Below are 22506 nucleotides of genomic sequence, written 5' to 3'. Positions count from 1 at the left end.
TGTGTGAAGGGTAATATTGTCATATTTTTATACTTTGAAATGTATAAGAAATTTCTGAATATGCTCATGAGTCTGTTATTATGCTTTTGCTAGGTATTTAATATGCATATTAAAATCTGTTCTTGTTTATTCACTTACATGAAAGCAAGAAAAAAATTTGGAAAGCAGCAGTCCTTACTCTATACAAAAATAAGTGTGCTTTAATCTCTAACAGGAAAGTTTTTAAGTTTGTCATTCGTTTTCTTATTGAAAGCCTTTGCCACATTGAAACATATTCTTCTTCAAATTAGTACTAACTATATACAATGTGCAATGAAAAGAAAACTAGTTTGTATCTTACATGTCTGAGTTAAATAGGATTAGGTATTTTAACTTAGGTATTGCTTACATATATAACATAGACTTTGTCCTTAATCCTTTTTACCGAAAAACATGCCTGTATAGTTACTACCTCACACTAAAAAAGTACTTGTTTTCCTTACCATACTTTATACCATTGTTTCTTTGTTGTATCCATTCCTTCTAAAAAGAATATTTAATTTGCCCTTGTAGAGAGTTGAATTGACTTGAACCTCTGCTTTATTTCACCATCCTGACCCCTTGCCATACAATTCTTCCTTATACTTGATTTTGTCAAATGATGGGAAGGTGTTTTTCTTGAAACTGGCTTTTCATCCATGGAACCTCCAGTTGGGGGTCCAGCCAGGAATTGTTAACAGAAGATGGTTATAAAGGTACTTTCTATCTGATAAAAAATCCAACAGAGCTGAGGAATTCAGCTCAGAGGAATATATCTACTTTTCAAACAGTTTCTAGGTAGGAACTTATAATTTGCTTACTTTCTAGATCTGCAAAAATATGTCTCAGCTATAGGTATGCCACCCATCCACTGACGAATGGAGGAGGTGGCTATTGGTGTGCAATTCATTCATTGATGTATTCATTCAGTGAGCAAATGTTTATTCAGCTTCTTCTGATTGATCCAGAAGAATGGGAGAAGTCCAGAAGTTCTATCTTTTACTTGATGCTTTACTATGAATTAATTGTAAATATTCAGGTAAAGATTTATAGTATTAAAAAGAGAGAAAGATGGAGGGAATGAGGACTTTTGGATTTGTGTTCCAAGGTTGCTTTCTAAGCAGGTTCAAAGGACTCTCCATTTTTTGTTTACTTATATTGTGTGAGGATATCTCTTGTTCCCAGTATTGGCATGAAAAATATTAACATGCATAAAATTCCCATTTATTCGTAATAGAGAGAGGTAACTTCTAGTTAACTGACCATATTAACTAATAATTTACGAGATACATGATGAAAATGATTAGTTTTCAAAGAATTAAAGCATCATAAAAAAATGCAAAAAAACAAACAAACACAAAACCCCCACTAATGACCATTTACTCTTAGATGCAAAATTTGAAATTTCTAGTGCTCAGGTCATCATTAGAAATATATCAAGTGACGTTTTGGGTCACTTAACCTAATATTTTCATTCTATGGTTGAGGAAACTAAAGTCTGGAGAGACACAATAACCTGTTTGAGGTTGGTTATCCACCAGGAGCCATACTGATGTTGAATTATATGTAAAATTAATCTTCATTATTTAACAAGCCTGATGTTTTGCTGTTATTAGTTTTTCCAGAATGTTTATATGTACTGACAGTGAATTGCAGATTGGAAATATGGGGGAGGTAGAGGGTGCTCTAGAAATTGATTTACTGAGAAGTGGAAACTGATAGTAGAGTAGGAATTGGTAAGGTTTGTAGGGCAGAAAAACTTCATACCATAACATGCCCTGTAGGCTAGCCAGCACAACTAATGGATTCATGTCAGGGTGACAATACCTGCCCCCATTTGTTCAGGTGCTTTTTACCATGGAAACAAAGTGAATGTCTATATGGCACTGCTTTTTGCCAGCCCATTCACCCTGGGTTCACTTTATTTCTTTAAAAACACCCCCAAATATCAAAGTAAAAAGAGAAATACATTCACTTCCCCATGATATTTTAACTGAACAGGATTTTTTTCAAGGTACGATTTTGGGAAGAGAAGCATGAAATAGCAGCATCACTGCCATGATGATTAGTTATTTTCAAGAAAACGCCATCTCTTTGTGAAACAAATACAAATGAGATAATTTTTTAAAATGGCACTAAGACATTAAGAAAAAGTTAAAATTGTGATTACAGAGCTATGGTATGTGATACATAGTTTTAAAGATCATCAGTCAAATTTTTCTCAGCTTCATTTCTATTAAAATGCAAATGTCTCTGAGAAAGCTTACTCTTTTCCTTTCTAGTCTTTTTAGTTTTGTGACAATGAATTTCAGCTCTCAAATTCAGGTTTTGATGTTGAGAAAGCTTGAGAATCTTTGGGTTTAGATAGGAAGAAAAAGATACCTTTAAGTAGAGAGAGAAAGGCAAAACTCACAAGAGTTTGGACACTAAAAACAAATATCTAGTTTTATAATTTGGTCCACATTAGAACTGTAACTTTCAGAATTAAGTTCAATTGTCAATTAATAGGGTTTTGTGTTCTTGTGCAGGAGTTTTGAAACCTTATTAATTTGCTTAGACTATTTATATACAATAGAATGTTTCTCATTGTTTTCTTTTTAAAATAAAGAATGTTGGATCATTTTGGTTAAAGATAAAATATTTTCTTAATCCTAGTTTTTGTTTAGTATAAATGACCTGAGTAAGCTATTTACTTTGGTCTTCATTTTATATAAGAAATAAAGAATAAGTATATTTATAAGTTTCAGAATATAAATGTTTAGTCACAGTTTTAAAAAAATCAGAGCTAATTACCTCATTTTCTCTTCTGTTTTAGTAATGTTGAGGAATTAACAAAATACCACCATGGTCATAGCAGTTGGTTCTTATAAACAAATTAAAAATTATAGCAAAATAATTGAATCTGAAGTTTATAATAGATTATACCAATCACTTCCACAATGTGGATATTATAAGTTATTGGGCCAAGGCAAATGGTAATGACTTAGATTATAGGTTGGCAAACTATAGCCTAGGGGCCAAATTGGCCTGCTGCCAGTTTTTATGAATAAAGTTTTATTGTAACATAGCCTAGCTATTCATTAACATACTTATGGCTGCTTTTGTACTACATAGAAGAATTGAGTAGTTGCCACAAAAACTGAATATCCCACAACACCTTAAATATTTGCTGTCTGCCTCTTTGAGAAAAAGTTTGCTAACCCCATATTCGATGGTCAATTAGTTATTCTCAGTACATTCCTTTTTGAGAATTTCTGTTGATTTAAATCTTTGAAGACACTAGAATATGATTTATGCAAGTTTCTTTTAGCAAAGTTAGGGGAATCCTGAAAAAGTTATTGCCATTTCTTTAAATGCACGTTTTAGCCCAATCTGAAAGAATTATAATTTGTTTATGGCTTGTATTTCCTTAAGGCTTTGCATTTTTTAGGCTATCATTGCAAAGAACTATTTTTAGGAGCTGCATATATGGGACTTTTGAAAGGAAATTGGCAGAGGCCCTATTGATCGCATTCTGGAACTTTCAACTCTAAATAACCTGTGGAGGATTTCCATGCCTGAATCTGGTATACACATCTCAAATCCCAGTCCCATTGGTGCCTACCATTCGTAATGTGACTTTCTCTATAACTGCAAACTTTTGCACTATACAAAGAGCCCAAGAATGCTTAAGTGGTATATCCTTTACTGTAACACCTACCACCTTACATTCACATGTTCTCTCCTTGTGGGTCATAAGCTCCTGGAAGACAGGGACCATATAATGCCACCTTCCTACATGCCAGCCTTTACACCATTTACTTTACAAAACTGAAATGTTCCTCTAAGAGTGGACTTGTAGTATTTTCCTCCTCTACCCAAGCTCAACAGTTGAAATATATACTAGAGTAAGGGTTACCATTTAATTTATCATCCCATTGGGCCACTTTTGAGATTCTCTTAATAGTACTAGAATATAGACCAGCACTGTGTCCAGGCAAACCCTAATTTTTATGGATTTTAAAATGACAAAGTTAACCTTAACTATATACCATGCCTGGTCATTAAATAATTCTTTATCATAAAATAGACATAAAAATAATTTTGATGATGGCATCTAAATGACCAAAAACAAATTTTTTTTTTCATTAAGAGAATTTTAGTTATCTGGAACTTAGTCTCTTGAGCCTGATGTAAGTAACACTACAGCCAGACTCCTTGTTTTGTCCTCCTACTTCCACTATACCTTCTTTCCACCATCAAGGAAAGCAAGTGGCTGTCACTATAGACGATTGCCAATAAAAGAAGAAAAAAAGAGCAAAAAGAGGACTGATCTAGAAGTGTATCAGGATTAGGAAGCAAGATCTTGCACAAATCATCTGATTTTATTTTTCTGCCTTTTTAATCACTGTTTTAAAAAAAAAAGAGCAAAATCAGGTACACATCGATCTCACAATAACTTATACTTACAGAGTATATCTTGGGCACATTTTAAATTATGCAGTTCACTATGTTAAGCTAGGACTTTCCAGTCTACCCAAAGTTTCCAGTAAAGTTTTGTTTGACCTTTGTGTAAAAGACCACCTTTACTAGGTGACTTATTTTTGCTGCCCTCTTGGGTGGTCGAATCAGGCAGATTTCCCCGTTGAACAGCATACAGCCCTCTTTTTTGCCAGCTGAACTTTACGCTGGGATGTGGCTTGGAGGAACCGTTTCTCAATACTATAAACAACTGCTTTCTTGGAACAGCTTGTCACTGAAGCATAAAGAGAGGTTACTCTTGGTTTCGCCTTGAGTAGCATATGAATTGGTTAAGGAAGTAAATGTGGCCTACCCACCAAATTACAGTGGCCATAATATAATCAAGTTCAGTATCCACCCTGGAGGCTCTAAAAAGTATTATCATGACACAAAGTTTAAAGGAGGGGATTTTTTAAGAGCCAGGGAATTAGAGAGAGGCAGTCTGGGGGGAAATGTTGCAAATAAAAAATTTTTAAAAAATCAGTACAAACAACTTAAAAGTTCTTTAAGGAGAAAAGCTGGTTACAATACAATGTTTTGTTATCTGTGATCCTGAGTGCATTAAATCAGAATGTCTCAAAAGAGTAGGGTATTTTGGGATGAAAGATGCTATGGCAGTTAGGATAGGAAAGAATTGGGGCATTAAACGTGTTAGAAATATTGAAAACAAAGGAAAAATAGAAAACCTTCATAAAATAAATTATTGGGAGATATTTGCTCTCTGCTTATCCAAATTAAATTATACTTTAAAAATATAATTTCTAATGACAACTTAGACTATGGAAAGGTTATAAAATGCATAAATTACTCTAGGAAAGAAGGGAACAAAAAAATGAGAATGTGGAGCCATTGCCTAGCTCACCATAAACCCAGAACCTTCTGGGCAGGGCCACGTGTGCAGTTGATGAGAGCTTCCTGGTAAGACCCTAGTCTGAACTCTTCCAAAGTCACAGGAACAGAAAGATTCTGAGAACACGCATATATATAAACATAACACTTCCTTAGCCAAGACAGTATTTCTTTCCAAATTGTTGCTATTCAAGGCATTGTTGTATCTTTTGGGCTCTGTGGCAAATTGGCTTAAAATAAATGATCACGTCTTCAGGGCAAGGGTGATCTGGTCTTTGGAAATATACCACAGCCATGCCATTTCACTGAGCGTTTATATTCAGCCAATCCTCTTCTCATTGGTTACAACTTCCTAATGTAGCAGGTATTCCTGCTTATGTTTATCTGACTATGCATCAGCCATCTGTACACAACTTTTTTTTAATACTTATTTTTATTTTATTTTTTAAATACTTTAGATTACATAAATGTTACATAAAAACTATAGGGGATTCCCACATATCCCACTCACTACTCTTCCTAGACTTTCCCACATTAACAACACCCTTCATTAGTGGAGTACATTTGTTACAATTGGTTAACACATATTAAGCATTGCCACTAAGTGTGGATTATAGTTTACATTATGGTTTACACTCTTTCTTGTGCAATTTTATAAGTTATGACAAAATATATAATGGCCTGTACCCATCGCTGCAATGCCATTCAGGACAATTCCAATGTCCCAAAAATGTCCCCGTATTACACGTGTTTCCCTCCCCTCAGAACCTCTGGTGGCCACTGCCTCCACATCAATGATAAAAGTTCTTCCATAGGCAATAACTTCGATGGTATCCTAATAATGTTCTCTTCATGTGTCTTACCCAGGAAAACTCTGTTCCAATAAACATCGCTTTCATAAAAGTTGAGCGCTTTGGGTTAAAGGAAAAGGATTGCCACTCAATGTAAAGTATGACTCCACAAATGATGGCAATTAAGCACATCAAGGGACTGAATGTACTGTTTGGCAAACTCACCCTTCTACAGCCAATCCTCGAAATACCTTTGGTTTTAAACTAGACAGTATTATCTGTAGTTGCTATGAGGCTTAATGTTTTGTTCCTGCTTAAAATCTGCCAACACCAAGGAGAATATTCCATTCTCCTGCAAGAAGTAGGAAACAATAAAGTTTGTTAGATATGCTCATGGCTCCTTGATCCATTCCATGGGAAAGGGGAAGCCAGCAACTTTCAGTCCTTTGGTTGTATGTGGAGTTGCCTTAGAGTGAGCTGATGCTTCAGTGTCTTCATTCCTTACACAATTATTTACATCACTCCCCACCACAAAGCCATAAAAGTCATTTGGTCTAGTATGTGCTTTGGATCTTTCAGGGGCCTAATAACTTTTTTGGCATCTTTTTGCTATTGGGCGATAGGGTATCTCAGCATTAGCAGACCTAAATTTGATATCTTAGACTCTATTTGCACACATCGTTTTTTAACTTAATAGGGAAGGGGATTCACCTTTTTGAGGTTCTTCTACATTTCAGAGACTTTACAAGATACACCCCATTTAATCCTTGCAACCACCCTATAATCCCTGTATGATTATCCCCATTTATAGATGAAGAAACTTATGCTTGAAAAAGTTAAGTACAGTCGGTCCTCAGTTTATATAAACTCAACACATTAATTCAGGTATACATGATTGGCAATCAAAAAAAGGCACAGAGTGAGAGAAGTAATATTTTAAAAAATTATTTCTGTGATTAATTTTGTTTCCTTATTGTTACTCGAGTGTCTATTTGCGTTATTTATAAAAAATGTGTGACAGGTATGTTTGTATAAGAAATACTTATTCAATAACGGAGTTTGCTAGTTGCAATTTGCAATTTACACAGATATGTAAAACAAGGTCCTACTGCAATCTGCCCAATGATACACGTCTAGTAACTGGCAGAACCAGGATTCAAATCCATGGCCATTTGACTCCAGTAGTCATGCAAAATATATCCATAACCATTCAAAATTCAACCTGTGAACAAATTTGAAGAAATTTTGCTCCAAAATCAGCATTGATTTCCAACTTTGCTATCTTCTATGAGCATTGCATAATAAACTACTACAAAATTAAACTCAGAGCATGTTCCTGCTCTTGTAAGCCTTTGTTCCCAAGCATACATCCAGCACTGGAACAACTTGCTGCAGCAGCAGAAAGAGAAGCTACTCTTGATTTGGCCTTGAATAGCAATATGAATTGGTGAAGGGAGTTAGCATAGCTTCCTAGAACAGTCCCAGCCCAGTGAAGATTGACAACAAATTCTGTGTATTTAATTGGGGTCTCTTTTTATGAAGCCCTTGGCAGCAAACAAGTGAAAGTGTATGATCCATAATCTAGGCATGTATTGGACACCCGTTCCCAGATATGCCTTTTCTTATTCTAATGAGTAGGCAGTTTGATTTTCAGCCATAATAAATTGAGAATATAAATAACAGAGGTCATAGAGAAATGTTGTGCTCTTCTAATGTATTTGAAGAAACCTGAGGCTCTTTTGTTTCATTGCCTTATCCAACTCACTCTCCAAAAGACACATTATGGGGGCATATTTTTTTTAAAAATCTATGTAAACTGGTATACATTAGTTAACTCTGCCAGATGACACAATTGCAGAATGGGATACATTCATTTAAGAAGTTACACAAGAATGGAAGGGTTGAGAATTCATTCTGATAACACAAAACTTCTCAGTTCTCCTATTTCTGCTTTTCTAAGTTGAATTTACTTGTGAATTGGATCTGGATAATGGCCATAGACTTTTTTTTTTTAAAGATTTATTTATTTATTTATCCCTCTCCCACCCCGGTTGTCTGTTCTTTGTCTGCTTCTGTTGTTGTCAGTGGCACTGGGAATCTGTGTTTCTTTTTGTTGCGTCATCTTGTGTCAGCTCTCCGTGTGGGTGGCACCATTCTTGGGCAGGCTGCACTTTCTTTCGCGCTAAGCGGCTCTCATTACGGCGCGCACTCCTTGCGCATGGGGCTCCCCTACTGTGTGGCATGGCACTCCTTGCGCACATCAGTACTGCGCATGGGCCAGCTCCACATGGGTCAAGGAGGCCCGGGGTTTAAACCGTGGACCTCCCATGTGGTAGACGGACGCCCTAACCATTGCGCCAAGTCCGCTTCCGGGCCATAGACTTTTGATGGGTTTATAATTGGAGCACCAAACACTGTAACTAAAAATGTCATTGGAGAGTTCATTTCATTTACAACTTTTATATGTTATAAATGTCACTTAGGGTCTATGCCACACCAGTACGCAATTATCATTTGGGAGCTTGGTATAGATACTGAAACTACATCAGTGATGAATAAACATCTTCCACAGAATTTTGCAAAAATCAAAAAGCTTTTCATAGGTTGCTGGATTAGACTGTAGAGTTGCCTCCGTCTGTAGTATTTAAACTACACCTGCACACATATGATTTACAAAGATAGTTTGACTTTGGGGAGCTTTTACTAATGTATTTTATTTCACCCAAAAGGTGTTCTTTATAACAAACAGGAAACCTCACTAAATATAACCCAAAGTTTAAGCAATGGAAAGCCACATAGATGATGTCGTGCATTATAAATATTTTTTGTACTTGCTAGTTTATTTCTAAGGAAATTATGAGAATGACATCATGATGACTGACTTTTATTAGTGTTTTTACTCTGAAGATCTAGACAAGTAGTTTTTTTTTTTTTTTTTTAAACAAGTAGTTACGAGGGAAAACAAATGGGTCTAGTGGTATGCCTGAACACTTTATCCGACATTTTCCAATGACTTTGATCCTGGGAAGTGCTTCCAGGACTATTGTGCTACTATCAGTCCTGTTTCACAAACTATCATAAAAAAGAACATGGTGGTAAAACATAAAATTACTTAAAATCATAAAATATTGGGAAGTGATTACCTTTTATTTTAGACTGCTTGGATTGTTCTAAAAATTTTATACTTTATTATCCATTACTTACTGCTATCAAAGAGAGGCTTTTCTTAAATGGCTATCATGTTTTTATCAGTATGCTTCTTTGTTCTACTAATAATGCCAAGTGGAAGTCACTAATATTTTATTTTTGCTGAAGCTTTAATCCAATACCTTTTCCAGATAAATTCTTTTAAATTATTCTTTTGATAAAATTAAGTTTTAAAAGAAAAGAGCATGGGATTCACACATACACATATATATATATAAAATACATAAGCTAGAGCTATGGGCTTAATAGCCTTTTGGTCATACATTCAACAAATATTTGATTCCCATTAGGTATCAGACTTTTGCTAAGTGCTGGGATACAGTCAAAGAATTAATAGAAAGGATTCTGTTCAAGATTTGTTCTCTATGGGAAGGGGAGCTTGGCAGGTACAACAGTCAACACAATCCATTAACTTTTTTAAAAAATAAAATAAAAATAAAAATTATTGGTATTTCAATGAGAGATTTTCTATCTCCAAAAATGAAATAAATCCTGATTATGTACACAGAAAACAAACAAACAAACAAAAAACAGTCAACACAAAATGGTATACAGGTGGTGTGGTGTCCTAAAAACATACGATTATTCCTAGAAAGAAGAGAGAAGAATTCTGAACTCAGAGTCAGGAGAGACTGCAGCAGAGAAGATGCAATAAATTTTTCCAGATAAACCAGATGGGGGTGTGTTCTTTCACAGAGGGAATAACCAAATGCAAAGGTGTCAGGATGTGAAAGCATACAGAGCACCGAAGTTGATGGTAGCTGGAACAAGCAGAGCATGAGGTAGAGGAGAACAGGGGAAGAAGAGGGTAGGGCCTCCTTGTGAAGGTCTCGTGTCCCCTGCTAAAATGTTTGCGCTTATTCCGTGTGTGATATGGGTCAAAGTTTTGTTATAGTTAGCGTGTTAAGAAAGCAGAGTAAAATGATCAGATTTGTTTTTGACACACCTGTGAAGGATGGACAGTGGGGGTAAGACATTCCTCTCAGTCAAGCCAACAGAAACAAAAAACTCTCATAGTTAAAGAAAAAAATGAGCTGTCCTTTACCCTTTCCGTGGTTTTTGTCTTTGCATTTGGATTTATATGAAGGAGTTGCTTGGTTCAAAGCAAACGTACCTTTATCTGTGTGTTAACCAACTCAACAGTGATGATGCCAAAGTTACTCTGGTATTAATAAGGGCAGTTCTATTTCAGGTTATGTCCCCACTACCTACCTGTTCTGGTACAATCTGTGGAATTATACAAAATGATATTTTATTATATATTTGAGGTTCCTCTGGACAGTCTTACATGTGTCTTTAATAGTTTATCATTTATCACATTCTTTGATGGAAAGATTGTCAATTTTCCAATAGAAAAAAGTAACTTCTTTTAAATTGTAGAGGATCTCCAGATACTCGGGTAAAGATTTCTAATAGTAACACTAATATAGCCTTCCATTTTGGTTATAAGTGAAAGAAAAAATTCTTTAAAAACTTTGAAATCATACATTCTAACTTTGAAAAATAATTTCACATATCCTGATTTCAACATAAGTTTTTCAGTTATCTAGGTTTATAGTTGTAACATAAAAGGCATTGTATCAATATATTTTTTAATCCAGAAATATTCAATAGAGAGATCAAGGTAGTTTGTTGATATTGCTGTTATTTGGGCAGTTAGGCTGATGAACTATTGCTTCTGGAGCTCTGCTTTTTAACCATTTTATGATTCTTGAAATACCTGTGGCATTTTTGCTAATGTGTTTGTGTTTAAAGTTTCTTTTTATATATATCCAGGTAACATAAGTACAAGCATATTTATTTATAAAATAAATAAGTCTATATACATTTTTATTTCATTTTCAATTAATTCCTTTATTTTAGTTTCAAAGAATTATAATCATACAATAAAACAAGCAGCCTTATGGCAAATGTACACCTGAGAAGACTGAGTGCCATCAGTAATGCCCCTTTCAAGGCCCTAAAGTCTCTTTGTCATCAAATGAAGGAGAAAAACACATCTTATCCAATTATAGTTCACCACTCGAAGTCATGAAGAGGGAAAAAACTTTTTCCCTATCAAAATGGAAAAAGTATAAATGTGTAGGAGAAATAATGGAATTCTAATTTCTGTTGGAGCTGATCTTATTCATTTCAAGAATGGAATCTTGTTGTGGGGATATAGCTCTGTTAGAGTAATTTTGATTAATGAATAAATGATTATTCATCCCTGGGTATAAACATAAGCTCTCAATTCTTACTTACATTTAACAATAACTCTCCTGTTGCCTAATATCACACACATGAACAAGCCCATATCAGGGGATGAAGAAGAGAAGAGCAAATTAGTGAGCAACTACTATGTGCCAGCAGAGTGCTATTAATAAAAATTTAATTTTATGTATTTTTCATTTTTAAAAAGTCAGTGAAGTAGAAGTTATTATACATTTACAATAAGAAAAAAACTGAAGTTCAAGAATGTTAAATTATTTTCCCAAAGTCAAATAGTCTGTAAGTCACAAAGCAAGGATTCATACCTAGCTCTCATATTACAGAACCCACGTTCTTTACACTATAGTAACATGTACCCTCAGATAGCTACAATTCTCCACAGTCGTATGTTTTTGTACTATTCCTTTATGTTTCTCTTTTCCCAAGGACTCACACTTGATATTTATAAAGTGTCTCTCACGGAGATGCTGTTCTTCCTTTCCCTGGAATTTTCTTCTCTCTTCGCTCCACTCGCTGGCCCCTTCTCATCTTTGAAGTCTCATCTTGAATATCACATCTTCACAAAGGCCTTTCCTGGCACTTTAGTCTAAATTAGATTCCCCAACTAGAATGCAATAACCCTGGCCATGGTATCCAGTAATAATAGCTAAATTTTCTTGAGCACCAAGAGTGTGTCAGGCCCCATTCTATACTCTTTCCATAAACTATCTCACTTATATTTCACAATACCTTATGAGAAAGGAAGTGCCCCTATTTTGCAGATGATGAAACTGAGGCACAGAAAGGCTAGATAACTTTCCCGAAGTCAAACAGCTGGCAGGTGGAGGAACGAAGTTTCAAACCCAGGCTGTCTAAACCCCTGAGCCCTTACTCTTAAATAGCATACTTTGAGTAAGTAAGAACTTGATGCATAACAACATGGAAGCAACTGGTTTGCCATTTTGCTCACTGATGACTGAGTGGAGAGCTAGAATCTGAGAGCTAGAGCTGTGCAGCAAGCCAGAATAAATATTAATGACATTATAGAGAGTGTGTGCTAGCAGTCAGGAAAGTGGAACCTTTAAAAACACTTCACTTGCCCTGTATTTAGAACCAGGAACTTGTCCCTGCATGGTAATTCTTTGAATTAGAATGGGAAGTATGTATTTGCCATCAGTTTTGTCCAAATTGCTACTTGCAGTGAACTGTGAACATATTTTTAAAAAAAAGAAAGAAAGAAAATACAACCCTCTGGTCTGTTTTTCACTGTTTGACTCCTTCCTGAATTAACTGAGAGCACAGTCTCATTCAATTCGAATATCAGAAGTTCCCCCCAATTCTGCCTTTTAGTTCAAAGTTATGTTATCCTTAGATATTTAAAGTAAATTTTTTCACTATCTTAGGAATTTAGGGGAAAAGCTTCCTTTCCATGGAAAACTGTCCTACTGATGAAACTTTCATGGAAAGGTGAACAGCCGGATACTGTCTTCCTTAAATAAATCCTCTTGTACTTAAAGAAGGTTATGTGTACTCCTTAAATTCTTTTTTTTTTTTTTGAACTTAAGAAATCCAAGCCCTTTAATCATTCTTCATAAATCCTGTTCTGTTTTTATAATTGCTTTCCTATCTTTTATCTGGACTTCATCCAGATTTTCCAGATCTCTTTAACATATAGTTCCCACATTTATCTCATTTTAGTGGAATAGCATCAGACTTTCCTGATAATAGAAAACATGAGACTACAAAATTTTAATTTGTTTCATAATTTAATATTAAAGATACATTTATTCAGAAATAGATATTGTTTTATTAGGAAATCATATAAATATGACTATTGTGTGTTTTTTAAGTTGCTTAATTTGGCTATGTGAGGCATAGCAGATCCATAAATGTTGATTTAAATCTAATAATATTTTGGCTAAGAATGATATTTAATGTGAAAATTAATGTTTAAATTGATCATTTTTTAGGCTTTTATTGTTGCTGTGTTACTAAAATTCTGTTTTTGATCATTTTGTAGAACACAGCTTAATGAAAATATCAAAGATTCAAAGAATTTGATTTTGCTGTTTTGATAAATTACAAGTTTAGTTGTCATAAATTATGTAAATACAAACTCAGAAAATAATTTTTTAAACTACCATAATTTTTACATGACCTTGAAGTTCCAGCAATCTATTGCATAACTTTTCAAGAGAAGTCACATGGAGGAAACCTCTTATTTCCTTAAATTTATTAGTGTTCCTTGGTGGTCTAAAGTGTTAGGGAACTTTCAAGGTTTCTTTTCAAAGCAATAATCTTACTTAATTGTTTAATGTTTGCTCTCATATAAGGCAATTTAAGTTCCTATTTAGAGTAACAATAGGAAATGTATAATGTCAAGGAATAATGAAACATGACTAGAAAATTCAAGTATACCAATATTTTATTTCTTTTTATTGATGCGAAGATAATGCGCTTCATTGCTGACCACCATATTAGCCACACATCACCAAAAAAACTAACTTTATAAAAGCAAGAGTTAAAGTTTATCAAAAACAAATTTGTACCTTTTGCTATAGTTAAACATTTACCTTTATATATTGTGATTTTTCTTTCACCAAAAGGACCCTAATTCTCCTATTTTCTCACAGGGTGAAAACAAAGTTTATTCAACTACAAATGTATAAATGAGATGAAATTATCACGGAAACATGGCTTTATAGCCTTGGGTTTAATGTTTAAAACAAAGAGGTCAGACTTTATGTCTCCGAGATTTTAGTCTTAGAGATATCAAAATAATCAAAGCCCATTTTATGTGATTAGTTTTTAGTATAACAAATCTACTGTTCATAATAGTTCTGTAAAAGTTTTACTTTTATTATAAAAGTTAATAGTCATACTGTAAGATCTTAATTAATAAAGTATTAAAATTATTTTTCTTTATTATAAACCAAGTCATTCGAAGAAACATATTTCCAAGTTGTAAGACAATAGAAGGATACTTCATTTTCCTTACCCATTAGGCAAAATAAATTTTGAGGAGTCTGAAGAAGTTAAGATATTTTCTAAATTGTCTTCCTTTTCCCAAAGGAATTATTTGCTTTTCAAACCAATATTTACCCATTTAATAATTTTTAAAATATTTATATTTTAAGAATTGTCCTAAGAAGGAAACCATTGAGAGAGTGAAAGAAGGAAGAATTGAAACTTTCCAAGCATGACAGAATAATTTCCTTGATTTTGTAGCATTATCTAATTTTGGGGAATATGCCACTGTTTGCCACTAACAAACGTTGCACTTCTTTTTTCATAAATATTGGAATCCCACCCAAAGTGCATTTTTACATAGGGTTTGTTTTTGGTGGAAGAAATATCGTGATTTGCCATCAGTATCATGAGGGAACACACAAATATTTGAGTGGATTTGTCTCTGCCACCCCTGTTCTTTGTATACTGAATAAATAGCTTTGCTTTTAACTATAGAGTATAGAAACACACTGCTGCTACTACTACTGTACACAAACACACATATATGCACAGTATTTATGTGTATATATATATATGTATAATATGTATGTGTTAATATGATTTAACTCTAAAATAAAAATTCTGGTTACCACAAGTCTTGACAGCTCATCATATATAAATCACTGCTAACACATAGGATATAAATGTCATGAAAAGATATAGACAGATCTTTATCAAAACTATGTGGTGAACCTGGTGCTAAATATAAGGAGAAATGCATCTTTTCATGCCTGCAATTTTCTGAAGTCCAGAAGTTCTTGGGATGATAGGCAGCATGACAGTACTTCCTCTACAGAATGTGAATGCATTCCTCGTCTGGTTAAAATGTAGGGCTTCACGTTTTCGACTTCAATATCACATTCCCTTCTTTGAAATCTCACTATTTAATAGGACTGTTGAATTTGAGGATAGCAGAAAGTAAGGATTTCCTGTCCATTGTAATATCCACGTCTTCAATTCTAATAGCCCTATGTAGTTTACAAAGTGATTTTTACATCCCTTGTCTTCTTTGATTATCTGAGCAACCTCAGGAGGTGGAACTAAGATATTTACCAAAGACGTTTACTATGTCCCACTCCCCTATCAAAAGATCAAGTAAACTCCATGAAAAGATCTTTGAGTGTCCTGCTCTACTGGGGGGGGGGGGGGGGGGGGGCTGTAATGCTAGTTTTAATGCATGTTATATCTAAAAATCCATGAGGAAATATCTCTCTTTCATGTTTAATTACTTTAAACTCCTGCTTAATTCATACACACACAAAAAATCTGGGCACCTCACATCGAGAGAAATAGGTATGTTAAAATTTTTAGGACTGGAAAATAAAAGAGCACAGTAATAATGGAGGGAGAGACTGAAAGCAATATGAAGAATAGAAACACCCTGAAATGAAGTTCATGGCTGATTATGCACCTGTCTTCACACCACTGCATTGAGTGATACCAAGTTGGTGGTTGCAGGCCCTGGTAAGAGTATTTCCACCATGAAAATTGGCAAACACTTTACCAATTCCCCTAACCCCCTATAGTTGGTTTACTGGCACTCAATTGTCTTAAAACCTAAATTAATCTTTGTGTTAAAATGACTGAGACCCAAGGTTCATTTTATTCCACTGTGGAACTCTAGAAACCTAAGTAAAACTGTTTTAAAACTACGACAGTCCATGAACAATGGATACTGATGGGAGAATACAGACTTTCTTCAACTGCTCATTTCTTCATTTAGGAAATATTTGTGAGGCAGTATAACAGAACAGATGGCATTATTTGCCTTCCAGTCACACACAATCCCTGCTTGCCACTTTCAGTTGTGCATTTTGGGCAGGCTATTCATACCCTTTGTGCCTCCATTTCCAAATTTAAAATGTAAGGATAATAATAAAGCATTAGTAGTCTCTAGAGTTGTTATATATTATAAGATAATCCTTGCAAATTACTTTGCACAGGCTCTGGCCCATAGTAAAGCTCAATACATGTTACCTTTTATGATGAGCTCTTCACTGTGAAATGAGGTACCAGGCAAGAAGCAGGGATACCAAGATGAGGTCCCAACCTTCAGAAGGCTACAGTCTAGTGGAGAATTTTTTCTAGTTCCTAATTTTCATATCTGACATTTGTTGTGATTAACAGTATAGCTGCCCAGTATTTTACCCTTTCACAGTTCAGTCCAGAAATGTGTATTTTTAAACCTAAGGTATAAATTTTATCTCATAAATAGGTGAAAAAGACAATACCCACAAGTAGTAAACCTTTAGCTTCTAATGAAAGAGGCTAGTGACGTTACAAAGCTTTTCTGTCATTTTTACTCATTTATAGTCCCCATGAATATTTTTGTAGTGTTTGATAAACCTTAATCACTTCATTTTCTTTTAGACTAAACACATAGAATAAGAAGTTTTGTTTTCTCTAAGTGTTGTCAACACTTCCATAGAATTTTCTTCTTCAAAAAACTGTTTAGTGCTGGGAAATTTTCTGAGGAGGATTTATACTTTTTGTGGTTTTATTATTTTATTAACTTATTATTTCAAATAGATGTTTCACTCAATTTAGTATTATTGAACTGTTTTGTCTTTTAGAGAAGATGTTTTGGAAAACTGAACTACAGTTCCAAAGGTATTATTAACATTTGACGTATACTGAGCCAGTTAGTGCCCTATGCTCAAGCCGTTTCCTTATATTGAAATGGATTCCTGGGGCAACATATATTAAACATTCTCTAAAAGCTAACTGCTGCCTGGACAAGATAAAAGGTACAAGTCAATCCACTATCTAATATGCCATAATGTATCAAATACCACAATTCAAATATGCTCAAAGCCTAGGGAGAAAATAGAAATATGGATATATGAAATATAATTACGCTTGACAAATATAAACTTTATATAAAACAAAGCACATACATATGTACAAAAGATATTGTGTTCATAATGGTTTTTAAATATATAACTAAATATGAATATACATTTTACCCATAGGCATGAGAACATTAGTAAATGAAATAAGTGTGAGCTGTGAAGCTGGAAATTTTAGAAAATAAACTTTTCTGATAATCTTCTTTCTAAGCAGGCCTTAAATTAAATGTGGTGTGACCATTTTATTTATGTTTAAAAGAGTGGAGGAGAGAATTATTGAGGAAAGCTAGTGTGACTTTCATGTAGCTGGCCTCTATCCAGAATACCATTTTTCCAGCATTTGTTCTTTTCTATTCTGTCTTTACCTTTGTTCTTTTGAGAAGATAAAATGTATGATCTAGACACAAATTTGATATGAACCAATTGCTGCATCTCAGAAATTATATACCCCAGGTGACACCTCCTAAAACCTCTGAATTCCTAGGTATTTCTAACAGTTCTTCAACTTCATTTGAAGCAGGACAGCTTTCTTTATCAGAGAAGCATGACAGGTGAGTTTGGGTCCTGCCAGCATTTTAGATTTGCATATAATTTCTTTAGGGCACAGTGGGTAACTGTTCTCTATTGAACAAAAGTGAATCCTTGAATGTATAAGCTGAATCTTAGCCTTCAGTTATGGGAAACCAAGAGTACAATTTGAATAAGTAAAAGATGTATCCAACAGAAAAGCCAAGTCTGGAGAAAGAGGAATATTTAAAGAAAAAGGAAGAATTCATACTAAATCTAACAGGTCCCCAGTATATTGTGGCAGTCTTCATCCGCAGAGAGTAGTGCAGGTTAGAAAAGCTATAAGAGCAAAAGCTATCACTCAAGATATTTTAAGTCTTTTCCAAACATAATCATAGAAAAAAAATCTTAAGGACTAAAAGATTTTATGAAAGGAAGGCTATCAAATGATTCCAAGTATCCTTTGAGTTTCACTTCTTCAGGAAAGTTCATCATGATCTATTTCTCTGTAGGAACCAAAACCTACTGCCCCTCATAAGCTAAGTCAGGATTCTCAGGGGACTGACTGCTCTTCTGAGACCAAATTAGGCTTTTGGAATTAATTAAAAGCAATCCTTCTCATCATTCCCAGGAGCTGAGAGGAAATAAGTAAAATATACTGTGTTTCAAAATTGATGAACAAATCAAAATCATAAAGGTTTAGTGGATTTAAAATGCAAAGATGCTGCTCCAGTTAGTAGAAACAGTTTGCCCAGATTTAATTTTACCTTTTCTGCATCTTGGATACTCATGTGACTAACATAGGAGCTCTGCTCTTTGCACAGTTTATAGTTGAAAACGTCAGGTGTTCCACATGTTATCAAATGATCTCCTCTTCCTCCTCAATTCTTAAAGGCACTTTTACTTCATTCCAAAAGGTGTCAATTGTTCTCATTCCGCCCTAGCAGCTGAGAGAGAATACTTGCTGTGACAAGCTTTCCTTAGGTGTCTCCTTGTGAACTTATTAGAAGTGCACTTCACAGGTCTCTCCCTTCAGAGCGTGACCAGGAAGTTTCAAGTCATAAATGCATAGGATCCTTTCCCAAAAGCAGGTGAAAATATCCGTGTGGTATGCAGGATAATGCCTTTTCCTCACCCAATTCCCCCAAGATGCCCTCATTCAAGTCCCTGGAACCTGTGAATTATTACTTTACATGGCATAGGGGAATTAAGGTCATAGATGGAATTACGACAGCTAAATAACACATATGGAGATTAACCTGGATCGTCTGGGTAAGCTCAATGTAATCACAAGAGGGAAGCAAGGGGCGCGTTTTCGGCGGGTTTGATTCATCCATTTTGAAGAGACGCGGGAGCGGGGGCTCGTCTGACCAAGGCGCCCTGAAGAGGGAGCGGCGGAGTCTGAGAGGCGGCAGCTCGGGGGTGGGCGGCTCGGGGGTGGGCGGCGGCGGCCCCATCGCCCGAAGTTGGGGGCAGGGCGGGGTCCTGGTCTTTGGCTTCTCTACTCGGTCCTGTTTCGACAGCGAACCTGTCCCGGCCTGTCAGAAATAGGAAGGTCGTTGATTATTCACCGTTTCAGGAATCATGATGATGCTGGTGAAGATTATGGAAGAGATTCGGGCCCTCCAGCTAAGAAAATTCCATCATCTCCCCGAGAAGCTACAAATAAGAGGCGATCTGGAAAGAATTCACAGGCAGATAGTGAAGACTCGGAAGAAAAAGAAGTAAAAACCAAGAAGGATGATTCTCACTCAGCAGAAGACAGCGACGGTGAAAAAGAAGATCATAAAAACGTGCGCCGGCCACGGCAGGCAGCGTCTGAAGCCGCTTCTCCACAGAGAGATGCTCAGGGAAGACGTGGCGAGTGAGGAAGAGCAAGGAGGGGAGGGTGAAGCACCATGCCAGGAGAAAGATTCGGGCAGTGACGAAGATTTCCTCATGGAAGATGATGACGATAGTGACTATGGCAGTTCAAAACAGAAAAACAAAGAGATAGTTAAGAAGGCCAAACCTGAGAGAAAAGAAAATGCCCAAACCCAGGCTAAAGGCCGCAGTGACACCAAGTCCAGTGAAAGGCAAAGGGAAAGTGGGTCCGTCCCACAGCTTCAAAGGCATCAAAGGAAAAGACTCCTTCCCCCAAAGAAGAAGATGACGAACCAGAAAGCCCTCCAGAAAAGAAAACATCTGCAAGCCCTCCACCCGGAAAAGCTGGGCATGAAGGATCTGAAGATGAAGCTCAGTCTGGGGAAGATTAAAAGTGATGATGGTTTGGGGAGAGATTTTATTTAAAAAAAAAAAAAGGAAAGAAAAAAGAAGGGGAAAAAAAGAAAACGTACTTAAGATAGAACATGGTTTTGGCTATGGCTTGACTTTATGGGCTTTGAATGATTTTTACCATTTGTTGATGCATTTTCTCTTTTTCTTTTTTTAAGAAAACCATTGTATGTTTAAGTTACCTTTTGTCTATTGGTCTTCTCTTTGCCACCCTCCCTTCCAAACTCAATGAAAGCCATGTCAAATTAATCTCTGGATTGACTGCTTCATCTTTTTATTTCTGATGGAAGGTATACCACAGTTGTAAAGCAATAAGATTTGAGGTGAACACTATAAAATTTTGCCTTTTGCTAAATGATAGAGAGTTGAACATTAATAAAAAACTGTATAAGGGTTTTAGTTAGAGATGATTGCTTCTTCTACCTGGACTTTTTAGAAAATCTATTGTCATCTAATATAAATTTATATGTCTATATACATGAGTATAGCTGTCTAAAATATCATGACTTTAAACTTCCACTGATGAGGCAGGTAGGAGATAAAAACGAATTCTGAATTGTTACTAAAAGTATTCATATTTTTTACCTGGGGAATGGGGTGGGAAGTGGGGTTACCTGACCTTATTTGAGGGTATGGATTTTCTTTTTTTATTTCATCACTTGTTATCTCAAAGAGACTCGGAGCCAGTGATCCTTTCATCCTGCTACAGTCTTTAAGAAGCTTAAAAAAAAAAAGCAGAAGCACCAAAACTGAAATCAATATTTCAGATCTCATTCTCTAATAGTTCATGTTTTTCAAATATATATGTATCTTATTTTTTTTGTTTTTTTGTGGGTTTTTTTTGGGGGGGGGTAAATTTTATCAAGGTCAAAGAGGAAAAAGAAAAAAAAAACCCTAGAATATAAATGGCATGATCAAGCTATATATACATCACAGTGGATTTCTTCTCAAACTGACAATGTTTAGGTTTTAAGCAAATAAAATACCAGTCAATATAAAACTTAAAAAAAAAAAAAAAAAAAAAAAGGGAAGCAAGGGAAATCTAAGTTAATGTGATGTGAGAAAGACTCAACCCATGGTTATTGGCACTGACGACAGAGGAAGGAGGCTAGCAGCCAAGGACTGTCAGAGGCTTCTTGAAGCAGGAAAGGGCAAGGAAATGAGCCTCCAGACAGATACGCAGCCCTGTAGACACCTTAATTTCTAGCACAGTGAGACACATGTTGGATTTTTAAACTACAGACTGTATGATAATAAATTTGCTGTGTTTCAAGCCACTAAAATTGTAGTAATTTGTTACAGCAGCAATAGAAAACTAATATAACCTGGTGTTATTTGAATAATCTCTTAAATCTATTTCTCATTTCCAAACAATAAAAGATTCCAGTCTAAGAATAAGCAAAAGGTTTGCATAAGGAAGAATCCACTTTAGCCTCCATGTCCTCATATTTATCCTGATGGTGTATCCACAAGATGTAGATGTGTGGATGACTCTTTGAGAAGTGTGAAGACTTGTCTTATAATCAAAAAATGTATTTTATAGAGAATTAGATATACCACCACTCTGTTCTTATGTTAATTCTTAGAATCTCCTTCGATGTTTAAGACACCTACAGTTTTTCATACTAGAGCTCTTCTTTCATACTTGTGCACCTGTATCATGTACAGAAAATAAATTAGAAGATGATCTTAATGTTTGCAGAGGCTCTGCCTAAGGCTTCATATAATTTAGTTTTCATATAACCAAGCTTTTTTCTTTTCCTTACCAAGTTGTAGAATGGAGAACCCTCATGTGATAATATTCTAATCAGCTTTTATATCAAAAGTTATCCAAAAGATGAATTTACTCTCTTTAATGTTTGTTCTTTGGACTATACACAATTCTGATTAGTATTTAAGCCCCAAGAAAATGAGTATCATGCAGAAGTATGAGACAATTGAAAATTGTACTTTGTTATCTGCTTACATACATAAGCTCCTTGATGGTAGGTATTGGTTATTATTATCTTACCCCTGGCCAAGCAAAATGCCTAGAACATAATAGGTATTCAATAAATTTTTTTGAATGAATATTAAATTCAGAAAGTTTTTGGAGACAAAGCAGTAACAAGTAATACCTTGACCATGGCATTGCACTGTTTAATTTACTTCTCTCAATACCATAGGGCCCTTTTATGGACTCCAGCACTGGTGACCAGTCCCTTGCCAGAAGGCTGCTAAGACGCACCTTACAAAAATGAGTAATGGTGCTTCCTGTTCAGTGCTGCTCAGTCCTGTCTCCTTAAATGTGCAAATTGGCATATCCTGAAACC

At 35.2% G+C, this 22506-nt stretch overlaps 1 protein-coding gene and 1 pseudogene across 4 annotated transcripts in view; both read left to right on the top strand.

The window, feature by feature from the left end:
* HHIP (hedgehog interacting protein) overlaps positions 1-22506 on the top strand; it is a 93999-nt gene that overhangs the window by 30954 nt on the left and 40539 nt on the right. The gene's annotated exons all lie outside the window — the stretch shown is intronic.
* Positions 19168-21817, top strand: LOC139439830 (nuclear ubiquitous casein and cyclin-dependent kinase substrate 1 pseudogene; annotated as a pseudogene).

Source organism: Dasypus novemcinctus, chromosome 1 (genome assembly GCF_030445035.2).
Source record: "Dasypus novemcinctus isolate mDasNov1 chromosome 1, mDasNov1.1.hap2, whole genome shotgun sequence".
In the NCBI taxonomy this organism is placed as follows: domain Eukaryota; kingdom Metazoa; phylum Chordata; class Mammalia; order Cingulata; family Dasypodidae; genus Dasypus; species Dasypus novemcinctus.
The sequence above is the reverse complement of the archived record's forward strand: the minus strand, read 5'-3'. Positions and strand labels throughout refer to the sequence as shown.